The sequence below is a fragment of the Cornus florida genome, unplaced genomic scaffold (assembly GCF_030987335.1).
Source record: "Cornus florida cultivar Cherokee Brave unplaced genomic scaffold, ASM3098733v1 CherokeeBrave_3.0.0_Hap2_Chr07, whole genome shotgun sequence".
In the NCBI taxonomy this organism is placed as follows: domain Eukaryota; kingdom Viridiplantae; phylum Streptophyta; class Magnoliopsida; order Cornales; family Cornaceae; genus Cornus; species Cornus florida.
The window spans coordinates 15372184-15388095 of NW_026775577.1; the positions used below are offsets into that span (position 1 = coordinate 15372184).

Below are 15912 nucleotides of genomic sequence, written 5' to 3' on the forward strand. Positions count from 1 at the left end.
GGCGAGCAAAATGGAGTGCTCATCCAGTGGAGAGCTTGACTGTGGATAAATTGGTCGTGGAGGACTCGCAGCAGCCGGTGAAGGCTTGGCTGGTGAGGGCTCGGCCGTGTTTAAGATGGCCTTGGCTGTGGGCGACGGGAAAACAGCCTCGGTTGTGGGCGACGGGCTGTAAACACTGAACACCGGTGAATAGCTTGGCTGGATAAAATCGGCGGGATTGACTTCGAAACGGCGATGAAGGGCGCGGTTGACTGACAGCGGCGGTGACGGGCGTTGACTCGTCCGAGTTGGACTTGGTGGTGGCAGAGCTCGGATGTGGTGAGCGAGGTTGGTTCAGCTCGGCGGTGGTGGCGATGGCTGTGAGTAAACGATGGAGGAATGGATTGCGGTTATGGATGGCTCGGATGAGGGCAATGGCGGGACGGTGATGGACTCGATTGTGGGCCTGTGGTGGCTTGATGGACTGCGGCTGTGGATGGCTTGGATGAGGGCGACGACGAGACGGTGATGGGCTCGTGGTGGCTTGATGGACGGCGGGGAAGAAAGGCTCACAGAATGAATGGGAAGATCTAAAAATTATAAGAAGAAAGGATATTTTGATGAGGGTAATTTGGTCATTTTACATGGTCAAAGGGTAAACATGTATTTTCATCATATTTGGGGTGTCATTGTTCAAGTTTGTAAACCTAGGGGGTGTTTTTGTCAAAAAAATGGCTAAATTGTATATGGCTGTCAATATGACAAACCTCAGGGGGTGTGGTTGTAATTAACCCTAATGTAAATGTCTTTTCTTTTGTTTTTTATATTAAAACTTTTCAAATAATTACGTTTATTTCAACACGACGTTGTATAAATGAGTTTGGATTGATTTTAAACGAATTCGGGTCATAAACGAGTTGAAATTAACTTGTTTATTTAATCGTGCCGAGTTACAATTGAAGGGTTTGACATGTGTGACCCGTTTAACTTTACATGTCAGAATAATGAATATGACATATGTAATATGTCTCTTGTTTAAACCCAATTATTATAAACAGCTAAGTCATTTTAACATAAATATTTGGACTAATTGTGACAATTTTTTTTCTAGTCACTGTTCTCATTTTTAAATAAAACTATCATTTAAATCTTTTCTCATTACCTTTTCGTATCTCCTCCCTCAATCCATATACATGTAGTATATATATATTTTACTGTCTTTATTTCTTTCATTCATTTATTTCCTTTTTTTTTTTTCTAAATTGTTGCCATTAGCCTTTTTTGGGTCATTCCATTCATTTTTTTTTTTTTTTAAACAAGAACAAATAAGACAGGGGAATGTTCATCAAATTAGAAAAATTTTTATTAAACCAAATTGTTATTAAATTTTAAACAAGAACAAATAAGAACACGAAAATGTTCATCAAATCTGGAAAAAAATTTAGAAACAGGGGAATGTTTACCAAATTTGTTATTAAGCTATAACAATTTAGAAAAAAATAAGAAAAAAAAAAATGAAAGGAATAACGGAAAAAAGGCTAATGGCAACAATTTAGAAAAGGGGGGGGGGGGGGGGGGATAAAGAAAAAAAGAAAAAAAATAAAGGCAATAAAAAATATAAATATACTACAAGTATATGGATTGAAGGAGGAGATACAAGAGGTAATGAAAAATGATTTAAATGGTAGTTTTGTATTTAAAATGTGAATTTTGTTTTAAAGTATGTAATATTTTTCACGTTCCTTGAGCATGGAGAAAGAGTAATTAATGAGAGTTAAAGTAGCCAATGAGAAGAGCGTTGCTTTGCATTTCTCTTTATTATTTAATTGAATATTAAATGCCTCGTTTTGATAAATAGATCATTAAACGGATTTATTAAATGGGTCGAATTTGAATTTACTTATTTAGTAGACACGATTATGACCCACAACATGAATTGCCATCCCTATATGGTGCACATACTTGGAAACAACAATTTAGCTGGGGCATTTAATCAAACAGTGGATGGATACACTTATTTAACAAAATCAATAAAAAATAATAATAATTAAAAAAGAAAAAAAGAAAAAAAAGAAGCTAGCCCAGTGAGGCTTCAGCAATGAGCTCCTACAATTTCAAGGTAAGATGTAAACAGTCTTAAGATATTTTTTATTTTAAACCCACACAATAGAGCAACCTCAACACCCTCACAAAACAAACAAATAAAAAAGAAAAAAAAGAGTAAAAGGGGATAAATTTATGTGTTGTGGAAGGAGACAACTTCTCAATGGATATAGATTTGGTCCAACACCACATTTTATGACGGCATTAATTGAAGTTTTACATGCAATACACTAAAAGCAACAATTCAAACAAGTTCTAATTACAAAATTAAGAACATCAATAAGAAAATCACAGTATCAAAGACGATAAACCTCTTTTTTTTTTTTTTTTTTTTTTGTGGCTTTAAATTCGATTGAATAATAAAAATTCAGGAAATAAATAAATAAAAACCAGTGACCATTAGCCTTTGCGAAATCTCTCAGTACTGTCTTTGATTCATAGCCTCGTCTTTATGCTCATCTCCTCTATATCATTTACAGTCCGCAAACATTGAGAATAAGATTTGTAGATCTTTATGTCTCACTCCAAAAGTCCATTTCAGAGATGGTTTTGGGCATCAAAGAAAAAGATTGAAACGCTCAATTTCTTGAGCAACAAACAACTGAACTCTTATGTTTTTTTCTTTTCTTTTTTAGAATATTAATATAACAATATTCGTCGAATCATTTCATAAAACAATTACTAAAGAAAAATAGGTTAAAATCATAAAATTCTCATTACACCATTATCCTTTTTGTAGTGACAAATCTTGTATGTGTTCCTACGAAAAGGAATTTGTCCATTTTTTTGGGTCTCAAAGACGTGCATCAAATTTATCATGTATCCCACCCTTAATAGGGTTATAAAATGTCGAAATTGATTTTATTATTCAATATTAAATTTAATGCATGATGCAATTTGGGTCAGCTCGGCCCATTTGAATGTATTACGCTACAAAAGCAGCACTCCGGACATGAAAAGTTTCCTCCTAGGACCAAAATATTTGAACCAGATCAATAATAGTCTAGGACTTTTCTGCTGAGAAGTCTAAATGAAATGGGCGATTATGGATGATTCAAATTTATTATGCCTCGATTCTAAGTTGGTTGACCGACTTGTTAATGTAATTGGACTTGGTAACAGCTATGTAACATAAGTCCCACATCGAAAAAGTGTTAGAAGATAAAAACACCATATAGAACTCCAATTCACAAGGACAGGCTTCTGATAGATTGGAAGTGGCGCGGATCAAGAGCTAAGACACAACATAAATGCACAAGAAGCTCATACCAAAATACAGCTTGTAAATTATTACCTGTAAACCACAAAATACAACATAAAGAAAGGAATTAAAATTATATATTTATAATGACACGAAAAGAAATCTGTATTTGTGCTTTAACCAAAGAGAGAGTCTAAAACTTATATCTAAAGCTTCACGTCTCAGTATCACAAAGGAGAAGTCGCTCAATGAGCATTCTTTTGCAATATTCTTGTTATTCTTGTTAGTACTAGCCTCTTTGAGATGTTTAAGGATGTTTAAGCATTTGAACAAAATAATCCATTCAAGGATAATTTTTCCTCCATATTTAAGGATGTTTAAGCATTTGAACGAAATAATCCATTCAAGGATAATTTTTCCTCCATATTTAAGGATGTTTAAGCATTTGAACGAAATAATCCATTCAAGGATAATTTTTCCTCCTTGGACTCTTTGAGATCGAGGGTTCTCTCTTAATATAACTCCATCATTTCTTTTGGATCTAACTTTGGCGGCTAATTTGTTAAAGATCGAGAGTGGTAAATCAATGCTAGGGAGTCAATTCTGATTAATAATAAACTGGCATCTCAAGAAACCACTCCAGCAATATTTCAAAAGTTGGTACAAAGAAGTAGAAGTTTGTAGGGGTTCTTTTTGATCAATGTAATAAACAAATGAGTAATGGTGATATCAAAGGTACAACTATGAGGGAAAAGAGAGAGATGCTTGGTGTAGGAGGAGGAGAAGAAGACCAATCCTCAAGATTGAGATGGTGGTAGGGCAAGTATACAATTTCTTATGACAACTCCCTATTTCTAGTTGTTTATTCTTTCGTAGGATAGTGCTATTTATAGGCCATATTTCATTGATCATTAACCAGTGGTCTCATTTGTGCATGGTTTCTTGCACGGCTCCCAGTTAGGATCACATGGGTAGTCCTAAGGGTCTATAGGAGCCTGAAGGGTCCAATCCCCTCATCGAGCCTTGCACTATGTTGCTTCTCCCCCAGTTAGGGCATTAAATGTTGCTTGACCACCGGTTGGTCGAACCTGACACAACATTAAATATGATTTTAAGGTTTGTTGTCATAATATGTATAATTCCATCATCTTGTTAATTGGGTCTTACTAAGAGCGAATGCACTTCTTGACTTCTCATCCACCAATTCAAGATCCTCCTAAGTTTCCCAAATTTAGATCCCTTACAGCTGCGAAGGCCTTACCTTCGCTTCATGCTATGCATAGACCTGTGGCATTTTGATGGCGAGCTCTCTGGGGCTCCAATCTTTCGATGTGTTACGAGCGTGGTGTGGTACCTGAGCTTAGGGTGCTCGAGGGTTGGTCCCTCGAGGCTTAGTAAGCCTGATGCGATACAAGGACTTGAGGTGCTAAAGGGTTGATCCCTTGAAGCTTGATAGGCGTAGTGTGATACCAGGACTTGAGGTGCTCGAGAGTTAATCCCTCGAAGCTTGGTGGGCCTGGTGTGATACCAGGGCTTAGGGTACTTGAGGCTTGGTCTCTTGAGGCTTGGTAGGCCTGGTGTGATACTAGGGTTTGAGGTGCTCGAGGGTTGGCCTCAAGGCTTGGGGGCCTAGTGTGATACCAGAACTTGGGGTGCTCGAGGGTTGACTCTCAAGGCTTGGTGAGCCTGGTGTAATACTAGGGCTTGAGGTGCTCGAGGCTTGGCGCTCGAGACTTGGGGGGTCTGGTGTGATACCAGAGCTTGGGATGCTTGAGGGTTGATCCTCGAAGCTTGGTGGGCCTGGTGTGCTACCGAGGCTTGGTGGGCCTGGTGTGCTACCAGGGCTTGGGGTACTCTAGGCTTGGTGGGCCTAGTGTGATACCAGGATTTAGGGTGCTCAAAGGATGGTCCCTCAAGGCTTGGTAGGCCTGGGGTGCTACCAGGTCTTGGGATGGTCAATGGATGGTCCCTCAAGGCTTAGTGGGCCTGGTGTGCTATCAGGTATTGGGGTGCTTGAGGGTTGATCCCTCAAAACTTTTGACTTTTCAACCTTAATTAGAATTGTATTGACTTATCAACGTGCCACATCAGCACTTGATAAGTGACACCCACAAAGTTATACCATTCACAAGACAGAAAATGATCCACAAAACCATGGCACAGACAATGGCTCGCAGTTCTCTCGTGTACCAAAGGTGAAGGTAAATGGATTGAGGAGCCATACCATCACAAAAAAGGTGCATATATTCTCAGACACCCCTCTTAGCTTCAGAATGGTGTGGATAAACAACCCCATGAGTAAATCTGCAGCGAGAACATAATATAAATTTCCCACTATTTTTCTGGATTAACAGAAAAAAGAGAGAACAAAATTAAATATCACTAACTTAAAGGAAACAAGCATCAATATTAAATATCACTAACTTTATTAAAAAAAAACATCAATTTTTTTTCTGTTTGATGATAAAGTCAATTCTTAGAATTATTCATGGGCATCACATCTCTTTCTGTTACTCATGCACATCCCTGATTTGGGGAAAGAATCCCCCCTGTCAAATACATTAAGGTTTAAGACCACGAAGTAATATTGGGGACTGTTTGCCTTGAATTATTAGTTAACAGATCATTTGATTCAGATTTGGTTTGAGAGTCTACTTGTCAAGCGAAGCTAAGGAGACTCTTGAGACAAAAGAAAATTTATACACCAGATGGAGGAGATATTCTCAATATATTTGGAAAAAAGAAAGAGAAAAAAAGAATTACATTAATATCAATTCATTTTAATAATGTAGTATACATATTTTTTTTATCAATCTAAAAAGTACCGATAACTTGAATTCTTAATTATTGAATTAAAACGTACTATCACATCCTCTTAATCAAATAAATGACAATATAAATTTACATTAACATTAATTTAGGCTCTTAAAATTGAAATTGAAGAAAATTAAGAGATGTTAGTAAAATACATTTTTAAGCAAACACTTTTTTTTTTTTTTTTCTTAACATAAATGATAAATATATTCCTAGCATTTGATTTTTTTTTTTTATTTATAAATTGAAAACACTTTATACAATTTCTCTTTGAAAGTACTTTTAAACGTAGGGTGAGTTTGATTTTAATGTGTTCTAAATTCTAACGCAACCAACATTGTTATTATGCATAGTAGTAAAAATAAGTAGCCTTTTGGGTCAGCTCGGCCCATTTGGATGAATTACAAAAGTAGCCCTCCGAACAGTAAAAGTTTCCTCCTAGGACCAATATATTTGAAACAGATCAATAGCATCTAATTAATTTCTGCTGATGAAATTGGATGATTCAATTTTATTATATCATGTTTGGGATTCTAATTTGATTGACCGAGGCAATTACCACATGTTACTGTAATTGTACTTGTTTGGTGATTTATAACTGCATAAAAGTCTAGTGGTACCAGTTATGTAATATAGGTCCCACGTCCAAAAAGTGTAAGAAGTGATGAGAAAATTATTTCTATAAAAATACTACATGCACAACATAAAAAAAAACATCATTGCGCTGAGGGCAATGACACAGCTTGTGAGGTCTTAACCGAGGCGTGTCAATTGCTGGTTGAAAACTATTTCCCTCTTTATTGATCTCTTTGGCTTGGTTCCGCTCGGCTACTGAGAATTTTTGAAAGGGCTCCCTTTTTGGGTAAAGCTCTACAATTCTGAGTTCTAAACTTTAATTCAAGGAAAAACACACACCAACTAAATTTTCACCTAAAAATCACAAAATTCCTGAAAAAAAATTGTTTTTTTTATTTAAAATTTTATATAAGAGGGTAAAAAGATATAAAAATTCTTCTCCTTTACAAAAAAAAAAAAATGTTAAAAAAGTAAAAAAAAAAAAAAAAACGTCACCCTACCTATCATTTTTTCATTACACCAACCATAAGGATCATAAAGTACAATTGACTTAAATAAAAGGAACACGAATAATGGACCTGGGCCATCTATTGACACGTTCGATACAAATGGAAGTAACGTGGTTGTGGGCATGGTAGATCCTTTTATTAGGTGCATGATGCATTGGTACTAGCCCGACCAACATTGTTATGCAAAGTAGCCTTTTGGGTCAGGTCGGCCCATTTGCATATTTCAGGACTTTTCTGCTGAGAAGTCTAGATGAAATTGGATATTATAGATGATTCAATCTTATTCCTGTTGGGACTCTAATTTGATTGACCGACACAAATTTATACATGTTAATGTAGTTGTGTTTTTATTATAATTGTTAGATGATCTTGAACTATAACACAAGTCCCATATCGAAAAAGTATAAGAACTTAAAAAAAAATTATAACTATAAAAACACCACATTGGAAGATTTATAAAAAACATCTTTGCGCTTGGGGCAATGACGCAGCCCGTGAGGTTTTAACCGAGGCGCGTCAATTGCTGGTTGAAAACTATTTCCTTTTTTTATCGCTCTCTTTGGCTTGGGTTCTGCCCGGGCTATCGAGAATTTTTGGAAGGGCTCCCTTCTTGGGTAAAGCCCTACAATTCCGAGTTCCAAACTTTTATTCAAGCAAAAACCAAAAATCACACACCCATTATATATTTTGTCAAATTCAATTCACAAGAACATACATTAAGATTTCATCATGGTATCTTCTGGGCGATAATACCCTTTTCTACACACTCCGTAGCTACCTATGGAGAAAGATATATATATAATTCATGTTTCAAAGTTTTCTTCGAACTTGCATGTGGTTCGAATAACGAGAAGTGTGATACGGACAATACCGATGAAAACAAATGTATTACTGTAGTAGTTAAGAAAATTAAACTTGCTTGCCTTTGAATTCAACCAGTGAATTTGATCTCCCATCCATAGTAAAATGTAGGACAAGCCTTCCCATTTAAGCTTCATATTGCACCATGGTAGTATTAAAGGCAACAGGCAGAAGAACCATTCAAAGTACTGCACCGTGAATATCAAAAGAAGATATCAGAAATTCCCATCCAAAGTATGAGCCCATAATTTCAGAAACAAAATTACTTCTGGAAGCAGATAAGAGTGATTTTTCACGTAACAAGACTCGATAGTCCGATTTTCATTTTTAATTAGAACTAAAATAAGAAGGCAAAAAGAGATTTCAATTTCAGTGACAGTACAAGGCAGAGTGTTGAATTCACATACCTTGTTAAATGCTAGAAATGCTACCGTCTGCACAAAGAAACAGAATGGCAAATCCTGAGTGAAGCAGAGAATAAGAACTAGCTGAACAATAAGTTAAGGCAGAAAACATGAGTTTCTCTGATATTGGAAACTCATGGTTGTAGCGTAGATAGATGTGATAAAAATATATGGAAAATTTGTCTTGGATCTGAACGGGTAAGGTGGAATAGCAGAGCCTCATGCAAGAATTCCAAATTATATAGATAGAAGAAAAACCCAGTACAAAAGACAACCACAGCCGACATAATTCTCTCTCTTGAAAACATGTTTTTCAAAGCAACAATAAATGGCATGGACAGTAACTCCCATGCCACTTAAGACTCTGGGCTGACTTAACTTTACAAGAATTCCAATCCATAAGGACAGGCTTCTGAATAGATTGAGAGTGGCAAGGATCAAGAACTAAGCTGATAGGAAGAGCATAGATTATAGGATAGATTCTAAAATGGACAAGACGCCCATACCAAAACGCAGCTTGTAAAATAGTATGTGTAAACCAATAAACATGATACAAAGAAAGTTAGGAATTATAATTATGCATTTATAATGACATGAAAGGAAATCTGTATTTGGTGCTTTAACCAAAGAGAGTGTCTAAAACTTATATCTAATGATTATATCATTTTTAACAAGATTATCCATAACAAACACCATTGAACAATATAAAGCTTCCACACCAACTTCCCCCTTCCATGCCACGATGGAGAGAAGCCTAGTATTCTTAACTGAACCTTAAATACTTTCATATTCCAAGAGCTTCGAGACGTATGAAGCACGGACACGGCGATACGGCAAATCTCAAAAAACATAGGACATGGACACGGCAAGGATACAACAATAAAATAATAATATAATTTATTATTATATATGTAAAATTAATTTTTTGTCATAAATATAATACATTTAAATTCAACCCACCACATTTTATGTTTCTTTCCAAACAAATTAAGGATTTCATTGAAATACAAAGCAGTAACTTAATATCCAAAAGCCAACCAACTTTATTCTTGTAGCCAAACAAATGTAAAAGAGACCAAAGTCACTGAGCCCTTTTCTTATAGCCAAACAAAGCGTACAAGAGAAAAGATTATAATCTTTTCTCTCTCTGCCGTTGCTCTCTCATTGCTATCATCTCTCTTATTTCAACTTTAGACGCCTATTTAAATCAATACACAGTCATACACACGCCTGTTTAAATCGATACACGCAGAGACATACACAGCCATATATATCACAAACATATATGTATGTATATCGTGTCTACATCCTCTGTCCAAAAATACCTCCTAAGTCAGAATACCGTAGCCGTGTCCACTGACGTATCCTCCGGCGTTTTGCAGTTTCCAACGGCGTGTCCGATCGGAAGAAAAGAGATAAAAGGGTTGAACACGTTTACAGCATGTCGGACACGTGTCCGACACTGATATGGCACCATGGTTTGCCATGTCAGTGCTTCATAGTCTGAGACCATGTGTACTTTACAAGGCTACATTTCTTCATTTCAAACAATAGGAGTTTTACATACAAATATTTATAGAGCAAAAGAACAGCCTCCTTAAGGATTCTTAAGCATTTGAAAAAGATGGAATATTTAAGGATCGTTTTTCCTCCTTGGATTCTTTGAGAGGATCCTCTCCAAATATATCTTCCCGTCTGCGTCATTTCTTTTGGATCTAATTTTGGTGGCTAGTTTGCTAAAAGATAGCGAGCTGCAAATCAATGCTAGGGAATTTTCCTATTGTTTGATAAAGAAAACTTTATGAGAGAGATTATTTGGATTTGACAAGAAAAAACTTCTCCCTTAGCTGTGTGAGGCCTCTTGGTTTACTTTCCAAACATGATTCACATGTTGGCATAGGCCAACTCATGTATAACAAGTATTTATATCACATTTAACAAACAGGTATCTCAAGAAACCACTGCAACAATACTTCAAAAGTTGGTATAAAAAAGTAGAAGTTATACCCTTCACGAGACAGATAATGATCCAGAAAACCATGGCACAAACAATGGGCTCACAGTTTCCTCAGGTTCCAATGGTGAAGGTAAATGGATTGAGGAGCCATACCATCACGGAAAAGGTGCATAGTTTCTCAGGCACCCCTCTTAGCTTCAGAGTGGTGTTGGTAAACCACCCCACAAGTAAAATCTGCAGCGAGAACATAACACAAACTTCCCACTAATTTTCTGGATTAACAGAAAAAAAAAAAAAAAACATCAATGTTTTCCATTCATGTTAGAAGGTAAAGTCAGATTTTAGAATTATTTATGGGCATCAAGCCTCTCTGTTACTCATGCCCATCACTAATTTAGGGAAAGAAATCCCCCTCCCCCTAAGAGGGGTGGGGAGAAGAAGCAATTTTGTATGCAGAAATCGAAAGGGTACAAAACTTAGCAGCTCATGCATATTTATATCCCCCACGTATTTTGGCATGATTTGAAGTTCGAACAATAAAAGAACAGATCATTACACAGTTATTCCCTGACAGCAACCATTACTAGACAATAGTATCTCAAAATTAGGAGTTGGACAGGCTGATACATCATGCTTATCAAACAATGGGAAATTCAGGATTCCTTCATAATTTTAAGTTTAGCAAATATAATTTCTGTGTTGTGATAACTACATCTTTAACAAATCATGTAAAGAATCTATTTTTCTGTCTTCAAAAATACTCTACCTGAAGCCGAGAAGAGAAATTTTCCCACGAACGATGGATTATTGAATATGCAATAAGAAGTGCAATCAAAGGTGAGTACCGATATGTAGAACATTTGTATGGGGACTTTCCAGAGGCCATCAAAGAAGCAGCATCAGAAAAGACAAGGTAATCAACATCTGTATATGAGTGTCCTGCCATTTCACCATAAAGAAAAGAGTGAAAGAACTGCAGAGAAAAGAAGTGGGAACAAAAATTCAATGATGGCATTGCTGCAAGAAAATAAAGACCCATACAATTAGTTCAATTTGAATCTTGAATATCATGCTGGTTCAGAGGAAATAAGAAATCTTATTCAATTTCCATTCAGGTTTGAAGAGAGTCAGATTTTTGAAATAAATATATATATAAAATCCAAGGGAAATCTCCAGAAAAGGTGCACGTGGCACAAGAACATTAAACAGATCCTACTGTACATATCAATGAGGAACATTTGAGCAAAGCCCAACACTTCAAAAAACCAACCTATCAAACAAAGTTAAAAATCATGCAAACAATACGTTTTTCATGTTTCTTCGAAAAACACAATCTATCCATACCATGAAATACTATACCTGAACCTGAAAAGAGAAATTTCCCCCATGATTGATGGGTTATTGAATTTGGCATAAGAAGAAATGCAATCAAAGGTGAGTACCGATATGTATAACATTTGTACGGGAACTTTCCAGAGGCCATCAAAGAAGCAGCATCAGAAAACACAAGGTAATCAACATCTGTATATCTGACCTCCATGTGAGTGTCTTGCCATTCACCATAAAGAATTAAAAAGAGTCGAAGAACTGCTGAGAAAAGTAGGGAATGAAAATTCATTGATGCCATTGCTGCAAAAAAAAAAAAAAACAAAAGAAAAAAAAAAGAAAGAAAGAAGAACCCATATGGTTGGTTCTATTTCCATCTTGAATATCATGCTGGTTCAGAGGGAATGAGAAAAGTTCCATATTAACTTCATATAGATCAAAATGCTAAAATGACTACTCAATCATTCAACAAAATTAGCCTTCACCCATCCATTATGATAGCTCAATCTTTGATTCCAGACCATAAGGGACAGATATCATATCATAGGAAAACGACGATATGGATATATACCCTTCAAACATAGACCATGAAAAGCACATCACAATAAAATTTGATAATGTATCAACTGAAATAAATTGTGCACTAGCAAGGACTTACATAACCGAGGCTCAGGAGCCAGAGGTTAGGGTTGGACTCCCATAACCTTACTTAAAGTCTAGGAAGCGCGGACACACCTAAAAGGGCAAAGAATCCGTGTCAGACACAGACACGCCCTGACACGTGTCGGACACGCCAAAAAACGTGTCTGAACTTTCTTTTTTTTTTTTGAGAAGTAAGGCACTTGGGGATTTTAAGAAAGTTTTAGAAACAAAGCTACGTTGAAGTGTAAATATGAGGAGGGTCATTGCATAATTAGTTAAAAGTAGTTGTTTTCCAAAACAATTTACTATTAAACAATTAGATATTTATGCTTATATTTTAGTTCAAATGTTCAAACTCTTGCACGACCATTCTCATTCTCCCACCAACCAAGCTTAGCTTCCGGTGGATGCTCTCTCTCTCTCTCTCTCTCTCTCTCTCTAATTCTTTATCCTCCTTTTTTCTTTCTTCTTCTTCACAAACCCTAGATACTTCTTCTTCTTCTTCTTTTTTCCTTTCACAACAAAATTCTTTTTTTCTCCCTTATACCTTTTCCCTTTTGTTTCCATGAACTTTTTCTCTTCTATGAGTTTTTTGTAACTAAGCCCTATTTCTTTTTCTAACAAAACCCTAATCCTTTTTGTTTCTTTGTTTACTTCTCTTTCTTACTCTTTCTATCATTCTCTCTTATTCCCGGCAAGGCACAATTTTTTTTTCATTATTAGGTTGATAAAAAATAATATTACTCTTAATTTCTTAAAGTAAAAAATCATATATATATATATTATTGGCCATATCCGTGTCCTAATTTTTTAGGATTTGTCGTGTCGTTGTGTGTGTCGTGTCGTATCCGTGTCCCTGCCTCTTAGCCTGAGGTACATTAGTTGTGCATGAATATGTGCATCTTTGGCTATTAGAGTCGACTCAAAATGGCATTAATACAACTTGAAAAGAAAAATATAACAAAGAAGATGAAATTTACTAGAGCTGTATAAACAACTAACGTGAAAAAAATAGTAATAATAAAAAAAGAAAAAAAATTAAAAAAGAAGACTATAAATCAAAGTATATGATACAGTGATAGCTTGTTTTCCTTCCTCACAGCACCAAGAAAATACAGCCGATGCCCATTAAACTTTTTAAATAATTATTGGACTAAATCATAAGTTACAAACTTTCATCCATATTTCAAGGTATAACCTTATAAGGAATTAATTGGCAATTATACTAATTTGACTCTAATCACCATCCCCTTTCTGAATCTTTGCTTTCTATGTCGCAATATCAGATACTAAAATTCTCTAATGGGCACAGGGACTAGAGACTTTAATAGTAGAAAAGTTATGACACAGCAGCACAATCATAGATTGCAGATAGGAGGAGGGGTGGTCGGTCTTATTAAGTATCGCAAAAAAATCAAGAAAAGAGAAAAAGATCTATTGTTATTGCCTTGGTCAGAACTGAAAACAAGGAAAACAAAAAGACCCATTCCAGTAGGCCACAATAGGATGCATTGACAACCAAAGTTCCACCATGCACATTAACATCTAAGAGAGGAAAAAAATGAACCAATGGGCCATAAGCCCAATGGTATAACCTCTCTTCCCTCAAAGGGGAGGCGAGGATTTTGACTCCGTAGTGCGTAATTTGTAAAATGTGTGTAAGTACTTACCTAACCAAAAAAAGAAAAGAAAAAATGATTTCAAATGATATCATGTTTATCAAAAGAATCAAACTGTACCAATTTGATTACTCTGCAAAGTAAAGCTAAAAGAAGTTTCTCAGACATTAGAATCAAACACAAGATATTAATGCATGTAGAGATTAGCTGAGGCATTTAATCAAACAGTTTATGTACAGTCTTATTATTGGGAATCAAAGAAAAAGCTTGGAACACTCAATGGTGGATGTAAATGGATTGAGAGCCATACTATCACAGAAAAGGTGCATAGATTCTAGGCACCCCTCGTGGCTTCAGAATGGTGTGGATAAACAACCCCAAAAGAAAATCTGAAGCGAGAACAAATTTTCCATTCACGTTTGAAGATAATAAAATAAAAGGGAAATCTCCAGACAAAGGTGTACATGGCATGAGAACAGTAAACAGATCCTACTGTGCATATCAATCAGGAACACTTCAACAACCAACCTATCAAACAAAGTTAAAAATCATGCAAAGAATACATTTTTTTTTGCGTTTCTTTAAAAGACACAATCTATCCATACCATGAAATACTATATCTGAAGCAGAAAAGAGAAATTTTCCCCATGAGCGATGGGTTATTGAATTTGGCATAAGAAGAAATGCAATCAAAGGTGAGTACCGATAAGTAGAACGTTCCGACATGTTTTCAGGTTGACCTTTCTGCAAGATGGAATAGGTGACTTCTTTGTGAACAATGGACTGTGCGTGTGAAGTACTTGGGGACTTTCCAGAGGCCATCAAAGAAGCACCGTCAGAAAACACAAGGCAATCAACATCTGTATATGAGTGTCTTGCCATTCACCATAAATAATTAAAAATAGTCGAAAAGAAGTAGGGAATGAAAATTCAATGATGGCATTGCTGCAAGAAAATAAAGACCCATACAGTTAGTTCAATTTGAATCTTGAATATCATGCTGGTTCAGAGGAAATGACAATAAGTTCCAGATTAACTTCATACATATCAAAATGCTAAAATGACTACCCAAGCATTTAACAGATTTATCCTTGACCCATCCATTATAACAGTTCAATCTTCGATTCCGGACCACTAGGGAGTGATATCAAGTCAGATACATGATATCATATCATAGGAAAACAATGATATGGATATATTCCCTTCAAACATAAACCATGAAAAGCACATCACATTATATTTTGATATAGTATCAACTGACATAAGTTGTGCACTAGCAAGGACTTACATGACAGTGGACCGAGAGCCATACATTACAGTACTTGACTCCCCTAACCTTACGTGAGATTCTGAGAACATTAGTTGTGTGTGAATACGTACATCTTTGTGTAGTAGTTTTGACCCAAAATCGCTTTAAGACAACTTGAAGAATAAAATGAAACAAAGAGAGAAATTTACTAGCACTTTATAAACAACTAACGTCAATAAATGAAAAAATAACTATAAATCCAAAGTATATGATAGCTTGTTTTCCTTCCTCAAAACCAGCACCAAGAAAATACAGCCAATGCCCATTAAACTTTTTAAATAATTATTGGATTAAATCTTAAGTTACAAACTTCAATCCATATTTCATGGAATAAGGAATTAATTGGCAGTTAAACTAATTTGACCCAAGTCAGCTCCCAGTCTCAGAATCTTTGCTTTCTATGCCACATTATTTCATACTCAACTTCTCTAATGGACACAGGGACCAATGACATTAATAGTGAAAAAGTTAAGACGCAGCCGCACAAACATAGATTGCAGGTAGGAGGGGTGGTCGGTCTTATTTAGTATCACAAAAAAAATTAAAAGGAGAAATGAAACTATTGTTTTTGCTTTGGTCAGAACTGAAAACACGGAAAACAATATGACCAAT

The 15912-nt window shown here is 35.8% G+C and overlaps 2 non-coding genes and 1 pseudogene across 2 annotated transcripts; 2 read left to right on the forward strand and 1 right to left on the reverse strand.

Annotated features, from left to right (window-relative positions):
• Nucleotides 1-19: 19 nt before the first annotated feature.
• On the reverse strand, nt 20-12242 carry LOC132316309 (GPI mannosyltransferase 1-like; annotated as a pseudogene).
• LOC132267739 (U4 spliceosomal RNA) lies at nt 6813-6967 on the forward strand. Its single transcript, XR_009469082.1, has one exon. It is a non-coding gene; the product is annotated as a U4 spliceosomal RNA (small nuclear RNA).
• LOC132267720 (U4 spliceosomal RNA) lies at nt 7647-7804 on the forward strand. The gene has a single exon (XR_009469064.1). It is a non-coding gene; the product is annotated as a U4 spliceosomal RNA (small nuclear RNA).
• Nucleotides 12243-15912: the final 3670 nt, after the last annotated feature.